General features: G+C 41.8%; 1 pseudogene; it reads right to left on the bottom strand.

The window, feature by feature from the left end:
• Window positions 1-2,986: 2,986 nt before the first annotated feature.
• Window positions 2,987-12,833, bottom strand: LOC100426172 (sal-like protein 4 pseudogene; annotated as a pseudogene).
• Window positions 12,834-21,853: the final 9,020 nt, after the last annotated feature.

The raw sequence follows: 21,853 nt of genomic DNA, 5'->3' as shown, positions 1-21,853 counted from the left end.
CAGGTACACGAGTCTTTTTAGATATCTGCAGGTAAAGGGCTAACCATTTTTATTTCTACTTGAGAATTTCAGTTAACTTTCTCCCTCTGTCCCCTAACTAACCTTATAAAAATGATGTCAACTCTGTTGTCTGGCACGTTACTCATGATGACAATGACTCTTTATTGGTAACTTGCATCTGGACTGGGCAGAACTATAAATGAACCATAAACACTGGATGGGAGTTGTTATAAGAGGTATTGGCTGTTGTGGGGCATGAGTCTTCTAAATCAGGGCCACAGAGAATGACTCCTGAACAATTGTGAGGATGGTGGTAAAGACTGCTGCAAGGACTCCCACAGCAGAGGAGCACCTGACACTGTGCCCTGACATTATGTAGTTCTTGTCCTATAGCATTTCAAGCAGACTGGGGCCAAGGGGGCCTGTGGTCATGATGTGAGTCTAAATATTTCATTGAACCTAAGAAGAAGGTGCCCTAGCAGGCACCACAGTATCCATGCACAAACTCTTCATCTAACTCACAAAATACTATATCTTATAAAGGCTATATGTGTGTTTCCAACATTTGGGAAAGATAATTAAATAACCATATACTTTCTCCTGTGCTTGTCCCTTCACCACAACACCTATACTTTAAAAAAAAAAAAAAGAGTCATTATTAATGACGAATCATTTTTACTTTATACGAAGGCCTTTCCTGTCTGTGCAGTCTACCCTCCATCAGCATCTGCTACCTACTAGATATCATCAGTCACACTGCTTTTCACATCATTTGCCCCTCTGGTCCACTTTAAATTCAAATAAAGTTGGCTTTCTTGCTAGCCAGTTACTATGATCATTTCTCACACCTTATTTCTAACTCTTCCTTTGTTCTCTCACCTAAATCTATACTCTTTATGACCATGTTCTTAACTATTTGGTTCTCTTCCTACTCATTTTCTTTTTTGGGGAGAAAAACATTCAAAATTTATTTACCAACAGACAGCATCAGCAGGTACAACTACAGGGGTTTCTCCACAGATTATACATTCACAAGACATTAGCTCAACATTAAGAAAGCCACTGGTGTGTTTTCTGTAATAATATCCACTTCACAGTGTGAACAGGTACTATTATTGTACTCACTTACAATTCTAGAAGGAAAGGCACAACTTGCCAAAAAAAAGTGAGTGGAGGGAATCCTAAAGTCAGGTGCAACAATGAAAAGATGATACTTTGGCCAATAGTCTTGGATCCACATTTCATCCAGGGCCTTCCAGATAGAGGGAAAGACTTTTCTCTCAGAAGTTAGAGTCTCTCTCTCTCCTTTCTTGTTAAACCAAGAGCAATGTTTCATTTGCTCAATATTACATGTACAAAAGGAAATTGCAGGGAAAAAAAAGACATCACAAAAACATCTTGAACGTTCAGCTCTTCCCACCAATACATCAACTCTTGGTTTTACACAGGGCCTGGGAATATTTTAGTGTAAAATAGGAAAACAGACCCTATGTGTACAAAAAATAAAAAATAAATGAGGTAGATCAGTTAAAGATTTCACACCCAGGACTTGCCTGTTCCAACTTCATAGCCTTCATGAAATATTCAGCAAGAAAACCAAAAAATCTTCACAATTACTTGGCATAAGTTGTAGATGGAAATTCAACAACAACAAAAAGAATTGGCATGTGAACCTGTGATAGGAAACATGCCTTTCCATGAGTTTCTTCTGAAGAATGAAAACCCAGTTCTTCAATAAAGTAGGTACTGGCAAACTAAATTAAGTCATCTGAGATTCCCCGCTCAGATGCCCACCTCTTCTGGAGTTCAGGAAGAGGAAGGCATCTAAGAAGTGTGAGGAAGACATTGACACTCTCGGGGCTCCAACTGAACTGTATTTAAATAAGGAGCAACACACGTATTCACTCCCCAAGGACTAGCATAAGTCCATTTGAAGGCATCCTACTTAAAGTTCTAAAGTTGAAGCAATTTTACAACCTTAGTTTTTTGGGGTTTTTTTTATTATTATTACATTCAAAAAAACAAACAATAAAATGAGGACAGAGTTGGGGCATATAAAACAGGTCCCTAAATAGATGGCAGACCTGCATACAGTTACCATAGAAGTATACCCCTCTCCTCTCAATTAGGCTATGCAGTTGTCTTTTCCACTGTTGTTCAGTAAGTTCCAATGGCTCTACCTTGAAATAGGTAACAGTCTTTGGAAAAAGTCATTCTAGGTTGTACAAAGGTTCTGTGTATACAGTTTGTCACAAGTAACAAAGTTTCTTTCCAAAATTAAAAAAATAAAAATGGGCCGGGCGCGGTGGCTCACGCCTGTAATCCCAGCACTTTGGGAGGCCGAGGCGGGCGGATCACAAGGTCAGGAGATCGAGACCATCCTGGCTAACACTGTGAAACCCCGTCTCTACTAAAAATGCAAAAAATTAGCCGGGCGAGGCGGCGGGCGCCTGTAGTCCCAGCTACTCGGGAGGCTGAGGCAGGAGAATGGCGTGAACTCGGGAGGCGGAGCTTGCAGTGAGCCGAGATCGCGCCACTGCACTCCAGCCTGGGCGACTAAGCGAGACTCTGTCTCAAAAAAAAAATAAATAAATAAATAAATAAATAAATAAATAAATAAATAAAAATGTCTGTATTTGTTTTGATATTTTTTTTTATTTTTCAATTTTTTGCAAAGCAACATAGCAACAATGGTGATCGTGAAGTTTGCCTGATGTGATCACAACCGTCGTAAACATCATTTGCATATCAGTAAGAAAAACAAAACAGGAGATGAATTCTTACAAAAAAAGCAGATTCTAGAGATTTCACTCTGTCTGCATTTCTCCTTCCACGCAAGTTCTCCTTTAGCTTAGCTGACTGCAATCTTGTTTTCTTCCAAGAAGTGAAGAAACTGGTTTTGGGAACGCTGTCAGTAGCACCTGGTTTTTCTACATCTGCACTGATACCTGATTGGGAGCCATCCATCTTAGAGTAGGCAAATCTGCTACTGCAGCATCACGGCGTTGGCAAACTTGTTCTGGCAGATGGGACAAGAATGCTGTGTCTTAATGGACGTGTTAGTTCAGTGAACCCCGAGGTGTGTCTTCAGGTTACCTTTGGGCATGGCCACAGATCTTACACTGGATTAATCTCTCCCCACTGTGGGTGCAGTAATGCATCTTGAGGGAGCTCTGGCAGATTAAGAATCGGTGGCAAATGAGACATTTGTTGGGGTCCATGGTCCTATTCCCTTGGAAGCCTCCAGTCCTTGGGGAATTATTGTTTGATCCCACCCCAGGATGTGTGGGTCCACCCTCACTTTCTGGAGAAGGCCCAGGCTGCAAGTTGGTTGGCAGGGGGCCACCCTTGAGGTCCTTGGGGTTAGTCACCAAAGAGGGATTCTCAGGTAGCCCTACCAAGGGGGTTACAAGGACAGGTATGCTGTCTAGAAAGAGACTTGATTCATCTACAGGGAGGGGTACAGAGAGTACATAGGGGATGCCATTGCCTGTTGCCAGTTTGTCCTAGAGCTCAGCCAACAGCTGGGGGTTTGCCTTCACCTAGGGATGTCAGCGAAAGTGCACTTCGAGTCGTTCTTGGTGGCGAAAAGATGACCACAGACAGAGGACACGAAGGATCTCTCTCCAGTGTGGGAGCGGAAGCGGATCTGTAAGGAGCTATCAGTCCCAAAAACCTTGCTACAGCACTTACACCTGTGCTTGGAGAGGACCGCCTCATCTTTGGGTTTGACCTCCTCCACGGAGATGTTCGGTGGCTTCCCCTTCCCTTGGATAGGTCTGGCGCCACAGAGGAGAAAGGGCCCTGGAAGAACACTGAGCCCGGGGCCTGAGGATGTAAAGCACTGGGGAGGCGGGACACGACGTTTGGGAGCACTCAGGTCCCATCCAGCTTCCGAACAAAGGGCGTCAGCCCTGGGGACAAGGAGCTGGCGGCAGAAGGCATGTTGGCGTGAGGTAGCTTGGCTTGTTTCAAGGTGTCCAGAGACAGACCTTGGCTTCCAGCTTTCTGGCTGAGCAAAACCACAGCTGCGGAAACCTGCTGGGACATGTGACTGCCCAAGGTCTTCAGGGTGTCGGCCGCCCCGCTGAAGTGCAGGCATGAGCGGCTCACGTGTTCACCGGGATGCGGATCTGCTCGGTGAGCTGGGTCTGCTGTAGCTGCCTCTGCTGCTGCAGACACAGTATCGGCTCGAGGATGCTGTTGGCGCCAGACACAGGGGCAGGCAGGGCATCTGCGCTCCGCTGATTCACCGCCACCTTGGTGTCCCGTAGCGCCTGCAAGGACACGTCAGTGTTGGCCACTTTGCCTTTGGGTAAATATCTTATGTACTGGGGGGTGGGTGGCAGGCCCGTCTTTGTCTTTAGATACATCACAGATTCCGCACCAGCTTCTCCTTCATGTCCCCTGAGCTGCTCCCATTCTCCCTGTGACTTTCCTCACTGCTTGGACTGGGTGGCTGGTGGCTCAGTACAGCTCCAGAGATGTCTTCCGAAGGCACTGGACCCTCGCCATCATTCATGATGAAGACAGGTGGATTTTAGTGCAATTTTTCTTATGTTCCAACAACTCAAAGACGCTAAAGAACTTCGCACAGCATTTCTCAGACTTGCGTCTTCTCCCACCGAGCACCAAGCTCCCCCGTCGCCGACGCCGTGGGGGCCACATCTACAAACTCCGTGGTCGGCTGCTGCTTGCCCAGGTCCTCCTCCGCGGTGATCCGCTGGGGTTTTGCCTGCTTGGGCCTCGACGTGGTGCGAGCAACCAGGCGCCAGGAGAGCCGCAGTTATTTGCTCTCTCTGCCACAAATTCCACAGTTGGGAAATATACCCATCTTCCCCGCTCATTTTCATTCTGACTTATCTGGACACTCCCTCTATCCCCAGGAGAATACTCTTCTGCACTGCCAAGAATATATTGTGATCTGAGAATCTTTCTTTAACAAAATTTACATCTTTATTAGTTTTCCGTCATTGTACAAATATTCCTGGCTATGGCTACCTTACCGCCCCTCCAGCCCCGCAAATCCAAAGTATAAATATTAGAAAAGTAAGCCTGTAAATATGACAAAGATGCAAAATGGTCAGTTTTGTCATAGGTCAGTTCTTAACATTGAAAATCCTTCTGCCAGTGTCTTTTATTTTCTGCTATTATCTCAAATTAGTTTTTCACGAGAACCCAGCAGAATACAGAAGAAGAAAACTTAGATCCAAAGGACTCTCAACCAACAGTGGTGCTGGACACTATTTAGTTTTTTCTACGGCTGGAAAAGGAGAGCTCATGTGGGTTTTCACAGCTTCCTTAAAAATGCAGGACTATGACTCCAAGCTCTCAAAATATCTGGAGGGAGAGCTGTGAGCATACTGGAGAATTCACTGAGAAATCTGGGCTCGAAGGAGAACAAATTACGATTCCTTAAAAAGAATAGGAGTGGGCATCTGGGAACTGGTAGCTTTCTTTCTAAGAAAGAAATCGTTCTGCTTTTCGAGTAAGACAAGACAGAGCCATAGGTAAAATTCGATACATACTACTAAGAACGAATTAAACATTTATATCAAATAATCTATATAGTATTATATCTCTATAAGTATATTTATTGATTATCCTAAATCATATTATTCTAAACAGTCAGGGGTTTTAGCTAAAAGATAAGGCTTTTTAATTCTACATAGAATGAAAGACTAGAATCCCCTCTTAGGTAGTATCCCATTCCTACATGCCTTACAAGTTGGATCTCGGAAACATGATGCTCCTGCCACCTCTTTGCTGATGCTAGAGACGATTGCAACTGCAGCTACTGAAAGGAAAATTTTAACTGTGAAGCATCGAAGTTGCCTGGAGCTTTGCAGCTCTGAAGCAGAATCTATTGTTGTTTTGTTTTTGCTTTGTCCATTCCGTTTGACTACATGTAGACAAAGTTTAAGAAGACAAAAAGTAGACAAAAGACAAAGACTAACAAAGGAAAGTCCAGAAAGACCATTCAAAACAAAGACTCTCTAGTTCCAAGTCCTTTCTATTTCTATATAAACTTGAGGCAATCACTCACTAGTCTTTTATATTTCTGTCTTCTTGACTTGAATTAAAATGTGTCATGCTAAGAATCCAATTACTTCACCAGAGACAAAATTTCATTAGTCGCCAAAGAGCGATAAAATGCTGCTGTGTTCAAGGAGGTTCAATGTTGTCATCATTGCGAACTCAGCAACAGTCTAGACTATGTAACCACTTGTTATCAGAAACCGGTCAGAGAAACTCCTGGAAGGCATAAATCCCTCATATGGCTTCAGTCCCACCTCAGCTCTCAACACCCTCACTCTCTCCACTCCAATCATTACTTTTATTTCAGTTCTTCAAATACTGCAAGACTTCTCTTATGTCTGGGTCTTTGGATATGCAGTTGCTTTTGTATAGAATATTCTTCTACTTCTCACTTTATTCATTCCTCTTTCAGATCTCATATCAGTATCACTTCCCCCAGGGAGCCCTGCCTGGGTCCCTGTCACAGCATATCACCCAGCAGAGCACTGCCGCATTAGTAATTCATGACTTAATGTGTATGGGCCTTGCCGGACTCTGCATTTCATGAAAGAAGAGGCTGTCTCTATTACCACCCCATCCCTGAAACATAGTAAAATTCCTAACACTCAGGGACACTCATAAAGATTTATTGAATAAACAGATAAATTGACAGAACCCTTAGATGTGCAACTAAGACTTAATCTAACATCAGATTAATTTATGACTATTCTATATGGACTGATAGAGTCAAGAGTCAGCTAGTGACAAGCAGCACGAAAACAGCTAAATTTCTACAAGGCCAAAAGCAAGGAGACTCTTCAGCCCTTGAGGTCAAAAACCAAATATGAATTTGGAAAATTGTGCCACTAAATCAACCAAGAAATAAAGTTGTTTAAAATGCAAGAAATGATCAACTATAACTCAATTTAAGGTAAGTCCAAGAAGTTGTGTGTAAAGCACTTTTGGTTTGTTCTTGGTTCATTTTCTTGTTTGAAACTGAGTCTCACTCTGTCACCCAGGCTGGCTGGAGTGCAGTGGAGCAATCTTGGCTCACTGCAACCTCCACATCCTGGGTCCAAGCGATTCTCCTGCCTCAGCCTCCCGAGTAGCTGGGATTAGAGGCACATGCCACCATGTCCAGTTAATTGTTTTGTATTTTTAGTAGAGACGGGGTTTCACCATGTTGGTCATATGGTCTCCATCTCTTGACCTCGTGATCCACCCACCTCGGCCTCCTGAAGTGCTGGTATTACAGGCGTGCGCCACCACACCCAACCTCTTGGTTCATTTTCAAAACACCATGTGGGAGTCTTGGCATATTGAAGCAAACATGATAGATTAAAAGTAGAAAATGTGCATAAATATTAGATCAGAAAACAAAGGCAAGCAAGTCAAGCCTTTGGAAAAGCAGTTTTTAGAAGGACTAGAAGAGGACTCTAAGCGTTCAAAAGTGATCTAAAAGTGACCTGGAACAGGAATAAAATAAAATAAATGCAGCCTACTTTATTGATTATTCAGTACATGCTTTGCAAGGTGATAAACATTTTGTAGGCATTGCCTCTTTAGTCCTCAGAACCCCCTTGCAATAAGATAGGCACCATTGTACTCTCACTTTATAAGTGAGGTAACAGGTTCTAAACGGTTAAGTAATTTTCCTAAGCTTATAGGGATAGTGCGAAAACCCGTGTTCAAATCCGCATTTCTGGAGCTAAAATTCTTAAACTCACTGCACTACAAATCACCCAAATCTAAGACTCCTGCATCCCGTTTCTTCTAAATCCAAATCAACATCTGCCCCCTCAGTGACACTTACAACCACCCTGCATTGCTTTCCCAAGTGTGCTGGTGAAAGCACTCGGGAAGAGCTATTCTCTCCAGAGCCGCCGCAGAGCATTTCACAAAGAAACGCAAAGAAGAACTCCAAAATTTGGTGAGCCAGTTCTGTGGGCACAGCCTCCTGTTGAGGCTCAGAATGAGACTACGTTAGGAAAATATTTAGGTATTTTTTTTTAACTTTGCACACGTGTCATTGTGTGTGAGTGTGCTTCTATGTGTGTTTGTGTACATATGTATAAGCCTAAATGCTCTGGAAGAATTCACACCAAACTCTAACAGTGGTGATTAATGGGAACAAGTATAGAATTAGAAACAGGAATGAAGAAGAAATGTTTCTTTTTAGGCTTCATACTTCTATCATATTCATAATTTTACTAGGTAATTAAGTCATATTTCAATTTTCTTAAAAGGCATCTAACTCATGTTTCTGCTGGATAAGAGAATGCTCTCATATTAATTGCAGCTATGACAGGTAGCTCTCTCCTCTTCCCCACCTGCAGTGCTGCACAGCTTCCTGATACTTTTCCAGGGGATACTCCCTTCCTTGCTTCTGCTGGAGCAGTTTCAGCCTATTGCTTTTTTTCCTTTCTTCATGTACTAACTTCTACGATCAAAGCCACTAAGACCCCATTTAATTTGGCTGCAATAAACCTATTCTTAACCGCTCCCAGAATACTTCAGGGCACTATGATCTCTTTGGCCACAAAAATTTGGCTGTAACTAGGGCTCAAAGATATTCTGCCTTCAAATAAGCAGCCCATACCAGTGATAGCAGTGGGTTCTATCTAGTCCATTAAATTTCATGTCAACTCACCTGTAGGATTAAACCTGAAATTATCTTTAATTTGTCTTGTCTTTCTCGTTTCCCAAATATCCAGGTTCTGTTTCCCCACATTATCATTTTATTAAATACACAATTAACACATGAATATGCTCTTAATAAAAGAGGAAAACCACGCAGAGGTATATCAAAAAAGTGAGACCATCCCTTGACTTTTTCTCTAATTGCAAAGTTTGTCACTAAAAATTGTTTGTGTGCATCCTTCCAAATACATTCCAATGTGTTTGTAACATAATTACATAATATTGTTTTGTGACTTGCTTTTTTCATTCCTTCACTCCCAATATATTTCAGGTCCTTTCAAGTCAGCATATTTGACTCCGCTTAATTTCTTTTAATGGTTCCATGGTATTTATGGTGTGATCATATCCTAATTAATGTAACCTCTACTGTACTGATGTAAATCTGGAACATTTCCACATTTAAACTCTTACAAGCAAGGCTGCAATGAACACCCTAATACATAGATCTATATATGAATTTTTAGTTTTTCTCAAGAATAGTTCTTAAAAATAAAATTCTTATTTATTGTCAGTTTTGATAAATATACCGAACTGCCACCTAAAAATGTGCCACTATTGTTTCATTCTCCAGCTTTATGGATTTTTCATATCTGAAGTAAGGAGATAAGCCAAAAGAGTCCCCGCACTCCTTGTGGAGTATTCTTCCTTTTCAAAATTACTTTAGCGCAATTCTCATTTAGTCAACTTCACGATCAGGCTTTCAAGTTCCATGAAATTTTTTTGTAAAGCAAGAAAAGAATGAAGAACTGAAGTTCTTGGTTCCTTGGGCTTGCACTCACTCTGTGTTCCACCCTGTAAGAGAAGCAGCCAGCACCGTGGAACGGCAGACCTCTGACCTGGTGGGCACCAAGGTCGGGAAGGCCAGCCTCATCCTCTTTAGCTAATGTCATGCTCAGGGCAGCCTGGCCAAAGGGCTCTCTGGATCCCACCTTGCCTGTGAACTTCAGGTAAGAGTGGCATCAAGGGTCTCAAAGAGCAAGACAGAATGGACTATGACATCAGCCTGTCCCTGTCGTCTATGCGAGCCTAGGGAAGTCACAGCTCCCTCCCTCATTGGTTGGTAATACGGGTTTCACTACTATAACTGCAGCGGCTTGCTACAAGGACTAGAGAGTGTCAGAAGGGTCTAGCAGAGTACCTGCAGCAAGTTAAGTGTACAGTGGTTTAAAAAAGACAGGGGGACTTGTTTTCACTCATTTTCCATCGACTCCTTCAGGAACCTAGAGTCCGGTGATTTCTCCTCTCCACACCTCACCCCTCCCTACAACTCCTCTGTGAGAGCAAAGTTCACCCTGACAGCAGTTACCACTTGGTGTGAATGTATTAGGGGCAAGGGCCTGTAAAGTCTGTGTCTCAGAAATGACCCAGGCCAGGGAACCTAAGCTCTCATCATCTTCTCCCAGCCACAGCCTCAGGCTTTGAACCCTCTACTGTCTTAAATTGTTCTCCTGTTGGACTGTTTTCCCCATCTTCCTATCATTCATTCATTCATTCAACAAATACTTAGAGAGCATTTGCCCTGTGCCAGGTACCATGCAAAGCTTGGGGGATGCAGTGGAGACCCAATGTCCGCCCTGCCTTCAGGCAAGGGCAGGCATTCCCCTCTCCATTCTTTTGCACAAGCACATTTATGTGGCTGTGGTCCAGGATCTCTTTACAACATGTTTTTCTCTGCTGCCTGCCACCATCTCTAGCCAGGCTTCCCCCACCTCCCCTGCATGTCCTGCCTCTTTCACATACAGTTGTCATGCTGTGAAACTGTTAAAGGGCTTCTGCTAGCAAGCATCAAGGACACAGCCTTAACCTATCATGTTCTCTAAATCAAATCAACATCAAGGACATCGTACTGAAGAGCCTTATGCCTTAGAATCATCCCCCTCGAGAAACTTTGCTGTTTGAAATCCTATCAGGACCTGCAAAGCCAAAATAAACCAGCTTTAACCTAAGACAGATGGAATGCTGAGTGTGTTAAAGCAGCTCTGTCTTGGTCTAGGAGTCCATCAGTTTCCTTGTCACCACTTCTGTTAATCAGAACCATCTGTGCATTCCTAGTAACATATATTAGCTCTGCTCAAGCATATCTGGGGGGAACCGCTCCCAAATGCAGGGCTCACTTGACTGGCAAGTTTAATAAATTGATGTTTGTTTTTCAGAACTCGGGTCTGTTATCTCATCAACAGTGCTTAATCTCAGTGTTTCCATGGACTGGAGTCCCTCAAGTCCTTCATGGTTGAATGACCAAGATGAAATAACTAGACGTGCTACTAAGAGATTTTTCGGGTGAGGGAAGGCGGACCCAGACAAAGAGATGAAAGGAGGTTAGTGCAGAGTCTCCACGCTAGACTTGAACATGATACAAGTCTATTTCCAGTAAATTTGACCAACAATGCTCTCAAGCTCCCATCTCCTATGGGATGAGAAGCTCCTGAAATCATATCTTAAACTACCTCATAACTTTTCAGTCACATACTGTCATGAAGATAGATTTCTTTCATTATTTAAGACTCAACCCAGTTCTGTTTAAAACTTCAGCCTTGGCTACAGATAGTGTCTGCAGTGGTTCACACCTGTGATACCAGTACTTTGGGAGGCCAAAGCAGGCGAATCACTTGAGTTCAGAAGTTCAAGACCAGCCTGGCCAACATGGTGAAACCCCGTCTCTACTAAAAATACAAAAATTAGCTGGGCACGGTGGTGGGCACCTGTAATCCCAGCTACTCGGGAGACTGAGGCAGGAGAATCACTTAAACCCAGGAGGTGGAGGCTGCAGTGGGCTGAGATGGCACCATTGCACTCCAGCCTGGGTGACAAAGTGAGACTCCATTTCAAAAAAAAAAAAAAAAAAAAAATCAGCCTTGTCTTTGAGTAACTGCTCTGAGGGTGTATAGTGGAGGAAGTGTATCGTGGAGAGTGTATGGTGGAGGAAGTATCTCTCATGAAGGGAGACACGGCATGTCCTTATCCCTCAGCCGACGCAAGATCATGGCTTCATGCTCTCCCTCCTACTTCTATAGTCAAGAATAAACTAAGGCCTGAATAGTCAAATTCAAGATCCTTGTTCTTTACCTGGCCTCAGTGCTTCTGGACTACATGCATTCTGTGAGAGGACGGGGAAAAGGAGAGATTTCATGCACATTTCATTTGTACATGTCTACTTTAAAGTGAACACAGTTTCAAGAAAAACTTATGATTCACTGTTTGTAGATGTCGAAGAATTAACATTTTCTAGGTAAAACTAATGCCACAAACAATCATTTATGGGTATTTACCAATGTCTGTTAGGCAAACCTGTAACACATCAGATCCATTCTATTAGTAAATCTATTTGATTCAACAAGGAAACTGTGTCCACGTATGCTGAGTGTGCAACTGTTCATATCATTGTCTGCTTGTGACATTAAAAGCATAAAGCAAACCATGAGTTCAGCCTTACATATTATGTAAATAAGATTGGATTTATTCAGTGTGACTGAGGGTACTAAAAATAACATGGCATTTGTCACTGGAATCTGCAGGCAGGCAGCTCAGAATGTTCACTCACAAGTAAAGACACAACAATGAGACATGCACTAGTACCAATTCAAATCAGAAGTGTTCACTCATGAGAAATATTTCCATAACAAAAGAAAGAAAAGAACAGTAAGATAATTTGACTTCTGCCTAGCAAGCAATCCAAAAGCCCTGCTCAAAAGATGTTTAATAGTGGAATCTCTTTTATTCTGGTGGATTATTCAATTCTGAGCTAAAAGCACACCTTGAATGATTCATTAACAGCTATGAAGGACATGAATCTAGATTGACATAGAGATGAATAAGGCAGACAGAATACGAACAGATATAGAAACACATATGCACACACCAGGATGTTGGGAAACGGGCCTGGGAGAGGCCGGAAGACAGGGAAGATAGCACCAGACTGATTTCTTTTGAAGAATTATGGGGAAAAGGAAGCACTGTTGGAGTAAAAAGGAAAAAACCCTGCCACAGAGGCTACATTTGACTTTGGTTCTTGGTTCCCTTTACCTGCAGGTTGAATCAGTGTGGAGCTTGCTAAAAACGTCAGGCTGCTGAGTGATCTCTTTCTTTAAGGTTTCTGTTGCCATGGGAACAGTCATCCTCTATTTTCCGAAAGGTGGTTAATAACTGGATTTGAGAGTAATCACATTCTGTCCCAAACTTGAATTCAGCTCACTTCTGTCTCTGATACTGCCACCGTGGGTGTTATTACTGAAAACTCAGAATATGTTGGGAACTAATATCCAGAAAAAGACACTAGGTCTATTCCAAGAATTGATTCAGATTCATTGGTGTGGGTCTGTGAGGTATGACCACAAAATCATGATGCATGTGTTTCAGTGTGAGTGCATCCTTCAGCAAACAAACCTGAACTTGCAGAAAGAAAAGCACCCTGTGTCTTGCAAAGTAAACGATGGGTATGTGCTTAGTCCAACACTGCTATCATAATTGGAAACTTTTCTAGAACTCTTCTTTTTGATACTATCTTCAGAGTCCCTTTAAAAGTCCCTCTGGGAAACCCATTTCCTAACTTTGTAGAAATGTTTTATGCAGTGAATATATAATTTTATGCCAGTGCCAATGGCCACTGTGATGCCAGAGCAAGAAAGAGTGAACTATTTTTATTTAAACTAGGAGCAGAAGCCACAAGCCATCCTTAAAAATTGTATATATGGCCAGGTACAGTGGCTCACGCCTGTGATCCCAGCACTTTGGGAGGCCAACGTGGGCAGATCACAAGGTCAGGAGATCAAGACTATCCTGGCCAACACGGTGAAACCCAGTCTCTACTAAAATACAAAAAAAACCAGGTGTGGTGGTGCACACCTGTAGTCCCAGCTCCTCAGAAGGCTGAGGCAGGGGAATCGCTTGAACCTGTGTCTCCAGAAGTTGCAGTGAGCCGTGATAGCACCACTATACTCCAGCCTGGGACAGAGCAAGACTCCATCTCAAAAAAAAAAAAAAAAAAAAAGAAAAGAAAAATTACATTTACACAGACCTATTCTATTGGGATAGCTATTACTCAAAAACTAGAAAACAATGAGTGCTGGGGAGGATGTGGGAAAATTGGAAAACTTGTGCATTGTTGGTGACAACCTAAATGGTGCAGCCACTGTGGAAAAAGGTGTAGAGTTTCCTAAAAAAAACTAAACGTGGAATCACCATATAATCCAGCAATTCCACTTCTAGATATATATTCAGCAAATTGAAAGCAGAGACTTGAGCAAATATTTGTCCATCAAAGTTTATAGCAGCATTATTCACGATAGCTAAAATGTGGAAACAACCCAAATGACCATGGACAGATGAATGGATAGACAACATGTGTTATATGTATATATTGGAATATTACTCAGCCTCAGAAAGCAATGGAATTCTAATAGGATTCTACAACATGGATAAACCTTGAAGACATTATGCTAAGCCAAACACATAAATTAAGCCCAAAACAAAAGGACAAATATTGTATGATTCCACTAATATGAGGTACCTGAAATAGTCAAATAATTCATTGAGAGAGAGAAAGGAGAATGGTGATTGCCAGATACTAGGGCGAGTAGGGAATGGAAGTTATTATTTAATTGGTATAGACCTTCAGCTCTGGAAGGTGAAAAGGTTCGGGGGATGGATAGTGATGTTGGCTGCACAACAATGTTAATGTACTTAACGTCAAGGGACTGTACACTTAAAAATGGTTAAAATGGTAAACTTCATGTTATGTATATTTTACCACAATAAAAAAATTTCTATAAAATCAAAGCCAGGAGTATCTTAGTTATCTTCAAACCCACCAATTCTCAGTCAATTTCTCACCTTCACAGCTGATATACACAGAAGTTCTCCAGGACCTACCCAAACATTTGAAAATAAGATAGTTTTCCTGGCACCCTAGGCCAGGTCCCGGTTTGCACTAATAAAAGAGAAAAGCAACCTCACACTAATGAGACTCAGTCCTACATGACATTGCCAGATTTAGCAAATAAAAACATACAACACCCACTTAAATTTGAAATTTAGATAAGCAACAAATAAATTTTTAGTATATGTATACCCTAAATGTTGCATGAGACATAGTTACACTAAAAATTTTTGTTGTTTAGCTGAAATTCACATTTAAGTGAGCATATTGTATCTTATCTGACAATACTAATCCTAAATGAAATTGCTTCTGGCCAACAGCATCATCTCTTGCCTTTAAACACTGACTCAAAGTCTGCCACTGTCTGAGTCAGCTGCACTCAGGCATAAACCACACTGTTATCAGAACTTCGAGTGCAGAGAGCAGAAAATAAAGCACAGATCTGGTCACGGCCATTTTCTCCCCTTCTGCAATAGTCAATGTATGTCCAAAATCTGCCACTTCAGCCCTTGTCTTCAGCCTTAGGGTTAAGTCATATTCCATCCTACCCATTAGCTCAGCTCTCCATGAGGTCTGGAGCCCAGACCAGCCTGGTGGATTGTATCAGTCTTCCCTAATTTCTCATTAGATTTAGAAATATCACATTGAAAAGCTGTTTACCATATCATTTCAAGGTCTCTTATATAAATATGTCCATGATGGTTTCCAGTGACAGGAAGGCCATTTTAAAACTATCACTGCCAAGTTTTTCTGTAAATACACCCCCCTGTTATTAAACAATTAGTGCAATTGTCAAGTAAACGTCATGAAAAGAACATTACGGTCTTCATTTTATATCTAAAGAAACAGAACAGTCACTGGCTTTCTCAGTCAATAGTTCACTCTAAATCCATCACTTACTTCTCTCCACCTGCCTTTCCCACCCCCTGGGGTGCTTTTTTTCTTAAAATCTGGTGCCTTAATTGGGCAAGTGTGTGTTTCCTGCCTTGATACCACTTGTTTGTTTTCTTGGGCCTGATGATCCCTATTGTTACATCTGTAAAAAGGAAATATTCAAAAGCATAAGAATGACACTAATATGGAATTGGTCGTGAGAATGGTTTGTCCTTCACTGTGTCACTCCTGGGACAGCTCAAGGGACACACACAACCCTTTCTACAGAGCCTATTCCATTCTTAGTTCCTCAGAGCAGAAATATGCAACTCAATCCAACAAGTACCCATAGAGCTCCTATTATGCAGAAGGCATCACTAACTGAAGCCAAGGAGCCAAATTATTAAGACATTGTCACTGCCCACTGGGCACTTATAAACTCAGGATATTTGCCCTTAAGCTTCTGACCACACCTTTTACATTTTCCCCCACTGCTTTCTATTCTCCCACCTACTCCTTTAAATCCAGGCATTTTGCTGGGATCTAAGCTTGGTCTGCCTCCGTTTTCTCTTCCATTCTGTTCTATGCTTCAACTTTTATGTTTATGTTGTGTCTGCCAAATTCTCTTACTCTGCCCTAGGCCCAGATTTTCCAAATTCCCTTCGGACATCTCTATCTGGATATATTTGTTCCAAGCTCAACACACTTCAAACCCAACACATATTCTTCCTCCCCAAGTCTTGCTTCTGTACTCCTTATGTCAATGGTATCACTATATTCCAAACAGAGGAAACTGAAGCTCTCCCTCCTCACCCTTCCACACAAGCAATTATAATACCCAGCCAGCTCCACTCCCGCAATGGCCCTCAGCTCTGCCTCTGCCCACTCCCACTAACCATGCCTTGGCTTTTTTCCTTGTCCTCGCACCTGCGTGCCACAGTTGTTGTGGAACTGTCTCCCTAACCTCCAAACTTTCCCTCCTCAAATCCATCTTTCAGGCTGCTACCAGACTTATCCTACAATCACTAGTTAAATCACACTACCCTCCCACTCAAAACCCCTTAGTGTCTCCACATTGCCTGGAGAAAAAAAAAATCCTTATAATAATATTCAGGACTCTGCCATCTGGCCTCAATCTCATTTCTCTTTCTCCTACTTCATTGTCCCAAATTTCCTATATGTAAGCCACATAAAACCTTGCATTTCCTCCAAAATTGCTCATCTGGCTCTTCGATGAAGGCGTCTCCTTCTTGTAGACCACCCCTCTCTCCTGGAAAGAGCCCAGGAGAGCTTGAATCAACATATCTTAATTCAAATGCATTTATGTCATATTGGTCCAATTAACTTTACCTGAGTTTCCTTACCTTTAAGATGGGGACAATAATTATGTGTACTATGGAGTTTTTGTAGGATTTAAGAGATAATACATTTAAATAAGCTTAGCATAATGCCTAATGTGCACATTTTAGTTCTGGTCATTGTTATTTTTTCAATTTGCCTGTATTTATCAACTACTACTCATCCTTTAGGACTCCAACAAAATGCCACCTCCCCGCAGAAACTTCCTCAATTGCCTTAGTCAAAAACCATCATTAGCTCCTCCTTCCACCTCTCATCAATAAGTGTGTCACTCCAGATAGCACATTTTTCACTCTACTTTGCATTCTAATTCTTTATTTATAGGTACATCCTCCCAACTCTTCCCTGACCCCTATCCCCACCCCACTCACAAGCTCATGAGTGGCAGCCTCCTGTTAGTGTAAAGCCTTTTGGGGCTCCAGCTAAACGTTTCAATTTAGTACCAGAGGATCAAAAGAAAGTCCTCAATTTTCAAACCTAAGCCCCTGCTGAAAACACTTCTCTCAATTGTACTTGAGGCTACAGAAAAACTTCATTTTCTGTTTTTACTCCAGTTGCTATGGTAAATGGCTAGTTCTCCCTCATTTTCCTGCTCTTGGAATTGGTCCTTAATTACACTAAGCTCTTACCTAACAATTGTTTTCAAAAAATATTCAACAATTTTTTTTTAATTCACTGGAAATCACAGCTTTCTCTTCAACTTTCGTTTAAAATCTATAAGAACCACTCCATGGTGACCAAAAAAAAAAAAAAAGATTTGAGAAGTGTTGGAATAATATCATTAAACAACAGATGACCAACTACAAATTATACATTTGGGTCTGTGAGCGCTCCCAAATTTATCATCAAGGACACCTCATCGAAGAAATAAAATTTTTCCAAAGAGGTTCATGGTCTAGAGGTAAAATATTTTCTATGTCAAAAACTGCAAATTTTGTTCATTTTTCATTAAGGTATAATGGTCTGCCAAATTAATAAAATTTGGATGGACTTGCTCAAAATTTCACATTCCAATTAGAGAGTAGGCCAAAGTTCATGGAAATTTTACCCAAGCAAAAACTTATAATTTCACATCCAGACCCTGCACTTCATGTTCTTGACTTTGCGAAGGAAATCCTAAGGTAGATGAGTACAAATTAAGCCTCACAGTTTTGCCTAGACGCTTGTTTTCCTTCTCAAGCATTTTCAAATTCAAAATACCTTAATTTACAGGAAGTTGCAAATCATTCTGTTTATTCCACACGTTTGGGGGATGTGTATACAAATATTTACTGGATGTAAAACTTCAATGTCTTACTACAAACCATCTGACTTCAGAAAACTGAATACATACAGCCATAATTAACAACAGATGAAAATTTTACATTCTCAGAGTTTCACATCTTGAACTTGGGCATACCCTTCAGGGTAGGTACTCATTAGAGCAACAGGGCTTTTGAGAAGCATGTTTTCATTCTGTTTCTAGAGCACCACTCAGACACAGAGGAAAATATTATTCTCTGAAATGAAGTGTGGTTAAAAATAGAAAGCAAAGTAATAGCCAACCTTTGAGATTTCCTGAGTTGAACTTTAATCCCGTCCAAGAAGGGGTTATTGTGAAATCTTTCTTTTTAGCTACAACAAATGAATAACTAAATGAAATTCACCAATAGAAGCACCACGGCATGGAAGTTATGAAGCTCTCCACACTTCCTAGGAAGAGAAGTTTGAGTTTGAGCTTTAACTTTATATGGTGGTGTTTCTCAGATTTCATACTTTAAACCATCTAGGTAATCCATGTCTACCAATGATTCACAGAATCACAGAATTCTGGAATGCAACCATTTCATTTTACAGATGAAGAAAAGTAGCAATGTGCCCACAGTAAAATTTCTAATTATTTACAATGTTGGGATAGGAACTCAGACTACCTGACCTTCTACCCCAGTACTCCTTTTATTCCAAAACTAGGCATGCCACAGCCCTTCTGCCAAAATCACACAACTATGGGTTGCAGGGCCCTGGAGGACGAGAAAATAAAGAAGCCAGAGTATGCACAGCAAGTTGCCCACACCCCTTTGCTGGGCAGGCCCTGAAATCACCAAGAAAGCAACCACATCCCTCCTACACCCACTCTGAGCATGTGCCCTCAACCCAAATACTCGTGACAGGTGTCTGGAGTGGGAATGGCCAGAACCCACCATTATGAACCCCAAAGTTGATGTGGGCAGCCACTAGAATTCCTTCTAGGGCCATGCTAGCTGAGAAAACCCCAGCTGCCACCAGATGAAGGAAAGATAGTTGCTGCAGGCTGGAGCTACCAGCTTCTCCCTGGTCAAGATTTCAGCCTTCCTTGTGGAAACGAAGCCTCCTCTATTAGTCCACTAGGGCTGCCATAACAAAGTACCACATACTGAGTGACTTAAATAACAGATATTTATTTTCTCACGATTCTGGAGGCTGAGAGTCCAAGATCAAAGAGATGATTTCTTCTGAGGCCTCTGCCCTGGGCTTATAGGTGGCCATCTTCTCTCTGTGTCTTCAAATGGTTTCCTCTGTACATCTCTGTGTTTTAATTTCCTCTTCTTAAAAGAACACGAGCAGTATTGGATTAAGGGCCACCTGAATGACTTTTTTTTAACTCAATTACCTCTTTAAAGACCCTATCTCCAAATATAGTCACATTCACAGGGACCAGGAGTTACAGCTGCAATGTATGAATTCGGGGATAAAATAGTTCAGCCCCTTACATCTCCTGAACATATCCAAGAACCAACAAAAAAAAATCCACTGGTTTTCTTCCTTCCTACAGCTCTTGCTTCTACTAACTGCAGCAGATGCAGACTTATGCTGGTGCCTCTCTCTCTCTCTTTCTCTCTCTCTCTCTCTCTCTCTTTCTCTCTCTCTCTCGCTCACACTCTCACTCTTGCTCTCTCTCTCTCACACACACACGCGCACACATATACACACAAACATACACACACACAGTATTTTCTGCACTCTCTTGCGGGTCTATGTAGATCAGACTCTTCAATTCTGTTGATATAATCATAGACAATGTCCTAAACTCTGAAAGAACCACGAGAACTTCTAAAAAGCCCTATAGAGATCCACTGGGGAAGAAGCTCTATGAATCCCATTTAACCCACTGTGGTAGGCAGAATTTCGAAGATGTCCCCCCAAGATTCTCATCTCTGATTATTCAAAGGAATATGAATCTAAATACTACTGTGAAGGAGTGTTGCAGAAAGAATTAAGGTTACCAATGAGCTGACTTTAAAATGGGGAGATTATTCTGGATGACCTAGGTCAGCACAATTATGCTCACATGAGCCCTTAGAAGCAGAAGAGGAAGGCAAAAGAGTCTTTCAGAGAGGTGCTACCTGATGGAGGAGACCTAAGAAGAGGTTGGAGGGATGCAGAGTGTGAGAGGGACTCCACCCACCATTGCTGGCTTTGAAGATGGAGGAAGGGGCCATGAGCCAAAGAATCCAGGTGGCCTCTAGAAGCTGACAAAGACCCCTGGCCAAGATCCAGCAAGAAAATGAAGACCTCAGTCCTGCAAACACATGAAACTGAATTTGGCCAACAACCTGAATGAGCTTGGAAGTGAACTCTTCCCTAGAGCCCCCAGGAAGGAACGCAGCCTGGCCAACACCTTGATTTAGGTTTTGTGAGCCCTGGAGCAGAGAAATCAGCCTAGCCAACCTACAGTTCTGACTTACAGTAGTGTGAGATGATAGATTTGTGTTGTTTTAAACTCTTAAGTTTGTGATGATTTGTTACAGTAGTGATAAAAAACTATGACACCCATCCTGTTATCAAATGTAATTTCCCTCCATTTTTCTCTTTTAGGAGTAAACTTCTTCTCACATCACCTAAGCATTCTGAATGGTAGGTATTATTATTTACCACTAATTAGGGAACCACATTAAACTAAAAGTTTTGCAGATTCTACAAATGACCCCTTAGTAGTTTACAGCCTCGAACAGGACATTACACATATATCTTAATATATCCACAGTTGTTTCTCTGCCCTGAATTCTGCCTATGACTGCTAGGAGTTGACTACACCCTTTTGATATCACAGATTCCTCCAGAGACCTCTGTCCTATAGATAAATCTTGAATCTGATCCCAGAAAGAACTGCTCTAATCTGCTTCACTGCTATTTGTAATGTTCACTCTTGTGACCTCACATAGCACTTGGAAAAAATAATGGCATAGATGTTTTTTAAAGCACTGTCTTGAAATAAATGAAGTGAAATTTCAGAAAAAATCCACACCATCAAGTGGATAAAAATAGCAATGAGAAAAAGGAACAACCCAAGCTCTAGGCAAGAATCTCCTGAGAAAACAATAGAAAAACACAACTCTGTTTTGGCACAAGAGTCCCAGGAGAGACACTGTTCCAACCCACTTCTAGGGCATGGCCACCCTTGAGCTCTTCCCAGCACAGAACCCGTGTTTGTAACTACAAGCTAGGATTTCTTTGGCCAGCACAAAGAGGCCTTAAAATCCGTAACAAACTCCCATGATTCTAACCACAGTCTCTCCCAAATGTTACCTCCAAGTCTCAGATCCCTGTCACTGGTTGCCTGCTACACATTTCTTTCCAAGTCTCTCATGAGCACCTCAGACACCACTAGAACATGACAACACATTGTCTTCCTCTCCAAAGCACACTATTTCTCAACTTTCTCTTTCTTTTGAGCTACCATTTATTGGACATCTGCCTTGTACCTGGCACTGCATTCATATGTTACATACAACATTCATTTAAACTCACAAAACTTTTACAAATGTAGACAGTGTATTTCAGAGAGCTTAAATTGTTTCTTAAGATTAGGGCCAATTTTCCTGGGAATCATCCCTGTCTCCTCTGAAAAGAAGCAGCTTTCTTGCCCTTGTGGCTGCTAAGCCCTGATCTTCTAGTCCTGGACTGCTGGAGGCCATCTTGCCTGCCATGTACAGAAGAAATGAAACACTGAGAGAAATGAGTTAAAATATGAGGGAAGGTGAAATGATGGAGGATAGAGTGTGGAAGATG

The sequence above is a fragment of the Macaca mulatta genome, chromosome 6 (assembly GCF_049350105.2).
Source record: "Macaca mulatta isolate MMU2019108-1 chromosome 6, T2T-MMU8v2.0, whole genome shotgun sequence".
In the NCBI taxonomy this organism is placed as follows: Eukaryota; Metazoa; Chordata; class Mammalia; order Primates; family Cercopithecidae; genus Macaca; species Macaca mulatta.
The sequence above is the reverse complement of the archived record's forward strand: the minus strand, read 5'-3'. Positions and strand labels throughout refer to the sequence as shown.